The sequence below is a fragment of the Tupaia chinensis genome, unplaced genomic scaffold (genome assembly GCF_000334495.1).
Source record: "Tupaia chinensis unplaced genomic scaffold, TupChi_1.0 Scaffold148234_1, whole genome shotgun sequence".
NCBI lineage: Eukaryota > Metazoa > Chordata > Mammalia > Scandentia > Tupaiidae > Tupaia > Tupaia belangeri.
In genome coordinates this window covers 1,255,574-1,259,100 of record NW_006208084.1, presented here as the reverse complement: position 1 = coordinate 1,259,100, position 3,527 = coordinate 1,255,574, and the positions used below count along the sequence as shown (strand labels likewise).

Below are 3,527 nucleotides of genomic sequence, written 5' to 3'. Positions count from 1 at the left end.
TCTTTCTTCTCCTCTCTTCAGAAACCAGAAACCCAGATTCTCTGCCTGTGATTCTAGGACTTGCACCACATCTCCCACCCTGGGTAGGTTTCTGGGGTTCTGAGGCTTTCAGACTTGAACTGAGCCACACCACCAGACAGATAGACAGACATTCCAGGGTCTCCAGTTTGCAGATGGCCTGTCATGGTACTTCCAGTGAGCCAACTCCACTAATAAAGCCCCTCTCATACACCTTTCTAGATAGATGGTAGGCAAAGTTACAGAGATGACAGAGATATGCTGTTTGTTCTCTTTCTCTGGAGAACCTTGACTAATACAACAAGTCTTAGGGGCATGTGACCTAGGCCATCACACAGACCCAAACTTGGTTTAATGATCTGTTATTGCTGTTTTGAGGTTCTCCGTTTTTTTAGCTTTGCGCAGTGGCAGTATTGTAGCCAATGAGGTTTATCCGAGGCGCGATTATTGCTAAATTGAGGTTCTCCGTTTTTTATCAAAGAACCTGGCATTTCATATTTTGTATTGGATCCTGTGAATTATGTAGCCAGTCTGCCAATAGTCACAGTGATATATCAACAGGTCTACTACCTCTTTAGGTACCTCTAAAGACAACAGAACTGAACCCAGCCTGGGGGCTGTTCTTTCTGTTACATCAGAGATATGGGTTTGAGGTGAGGGGATTAGATTGCATCTACAAAAGTGCTCTTAAGGTGTTGCTGATAGAGAGATGATGCTTAACAGATCAAAATCACGTTAGATGAGAGGAACTCACTCTAGTGTTATGAAGCACAGTAGGGTAACTATAGTTAGCAGCGATTAACTGTGACCTAGCCACAGTGGCACAAGAAGGCTACTATGGAGTAGCTGAGACTGCATGGGAGGCCCAGGCCCTGTCCAGGCCCAACTTAAACAGAACAGGCATGGAGGCACGCCTGTGGTCCTAGCTAACTGGGAGATGAGAGGGGAGAGACTGCAACATGGCGGGGCCAGCAGGTGACATGGTGGTTAAAGGCACTGGATTCCCACATGGCCGACTGCAATTCAAGCCCTGAACCTGGTGACTTGCTTTCTCATGTCCCTTCCCTCTCTATCTGATCAAACTGAATAATAATAATAATAATAATAATAATAATAATAATAATAATGTAAAATAAAATCGTTTTATGAAAAAAAAAATATTTCAACATGGCAAGACTGTCAAAAATAGCTCACTCCTCCCCTTCTCATTAAAAATAAATATATGGGGCCAGTAGGTGGCCTGGTGGTTAGGGTGCTGGACTTCCACATGGTCAACCGTGACTCAAGTCCCAGACCTGGCAGCTCGAAAACCGCATTATGTGTCTGCATACCCAAAATCCCAGGAGGAGAATGAAGATGAAGGGATTGCAGCATGGCCATCCGCGTTGGGGAGTGCTTTCTCATTTTCCCTCTCACTGTCTCTCTCTCTGTTTCTTTCCAGCGAGCACATGCACCCTATGGCAAAGACCTTTAAAATAAATAAATAAATAATTCAGAGTGTGTGTGTGTGTGTGTGTGTGTGTGTGTGTGTGTGTGTGTGTAGTATATTTTAGATTAGCTAAAAGAAAGGCTTTGAATTTTCCCAACACAAAGTAGCGACAAAGGTTTCGGTGATAGGTGATGTGCTACTTACTCTGATTTGATTCTTACATGTCATATGCACGTATTGAAAGAAATAACCCTATCCTACAAATATGTACGATTACTACATGTCAATTTTTTTTCCTTTTTTAAAATAAAAAATAAAACAATGTCTGTGGCCTACAGACTGGCGGGTACTTCAGAAGTGCTCTAAAGCAATGGCAAGGCCCATAGACCAAATCTGGCTCAGTGCCCAAGTTTTATGAACAGAGAATCTTTTCTGCCATTGTAAATAATGAAAGAAAAAATTTACATAATATTCCAAATGCACATGAACACATTCAAAGTCTAGTGTTCATGAATAAAGATATACTGGGACACAGCCACGCCCACTTACCTATATATCACAAAGGAGCTGAGTCCCTCTGCAGCAAAGGAGGGGCGTGAATGCCATAGCCAGAGTGAGTCAGGAAGGGGCCCCCTCTCAGTCCAGTCTGAGATGACACCAACCTCAGCCCAAGGAGGAAACTGAGCAGGCGGCAAGAAGAAACATTCGAAGGGACTCCAGTAGGGACGGCGTCTACCTCCATGAAGCTCCGCACGCTCATTTCCCCAGCAAAAGACTATTAGTCAAAGAATGGAACAGGGATCCTACAATAACGAGCCTTTAATTACGAAACTCTTTTACCTTATTGCTTTTGGGTGGCCCCGACGAAAATGAGCTGTGGCAGTTTCTATTAGAAATGTTAATTACTTTCCCGGGTAATTAGACTCACTGGGTATCGTGGGCACCTGACCTCACTTCGTAACAGCAGAGTTGGGGCAGACAAAAAAAAGTGATTGGGGGTTGGAAGAGGTGAGGGAGAAAAGAGGAGTGTTCTTAAATGCCAAGGTAGGCAAAATCATCCAAAGTAGTAGAATGTAAAGCTGCAGCTACAGAAGGCCCTGAGGAAGGCTAGGGGGAAAGAAGACCTACCAGGGAAGGGCATTGGACACTGGGGACTCATCGTGATGACGGATCATCCCTACAGATGGGCCTCAAGAGATGTCCACTGGACCTCCTCTTCCAAATGAGGCTACTGAATGGCCCCAAGCTGCTCAGAGACTTCCTAGGTCACACACCAGAGTGGAGGAAGGGCTGAGACTAGAACCTGCCAGATGCCAAAGGGTATCTCCTTCATCCCTCCCACAAGTATCTACTGACCATATGCCAAGGGCTAGTTTGGCGCCAGAGAGCAGAACTAACACAGTTCAGTTCTCAAGTTTAGGTTCTGAGGGTACAGATAGACAGTGGCCACACTGCTGTAAAGGAAGCCCACTGGAGACTGTAAGAAAGAACAACTGGGTGAGAGGTCCTTGATATAGATGGAGTGGACGTGGCTTTTTCCCTGAAACCTGTAAGTTAATAAGAGTCTGCCCATTTTGGAGCTGGGTGAAAGAGTTGTTTGTACACTAAATAGTGTGCTCCTCCAAAATTCATAGCCATCTCAAACCTCAGCTGACGAACTTATCTGGAAATAAAGGTTATTGCAAATGGTGCTAGTTAAAATGAGGTCATTCTGGATTATGGTGGGCCCTTACTCTATGTTTAGTATCTTCATAAAAAGAGGAGAGACACACACGCACAAGGAAGAAGGCCACATGCTGATGGAAGGAGAGAGCAGAGAGATGCAGTTCAAGTGAAAAACACACCTGGCATGTGTGCACACGTGCCCTAAATCCCAAGAGGATAATGCAAGAGAAGCGATTGTGATGTGGCCATCCCTCCAGAGGGGTAGTTCTCACTTTCCATCTCTCTGTCTCTGTCTCTCTCTAGGAAGTGTGCATGCCTTATGGCAAAACAATTTTTTGAAAAATGCTAAGGGCCAGCAACCACCAAAGGGTAGAAAGAGGTGAGGAAGGATTCTTACCCAGAACCATTAGGGAGA

The 3,527-nt window shown here is 44.8% G+C and overlaps 1 pseudogene; it reads left to right on the top strand.

Annotated features, from left to right (window-relative positions):
- The first annotated feature begins 411 nt into the window (after positions 1-411).
- On the top strand, positions 412-527 carry LOC114006475 (uncharacterized; annotated as a pseudogene).
- Positions 528-3,527: the final 3,000 nt, after the last annotated feature.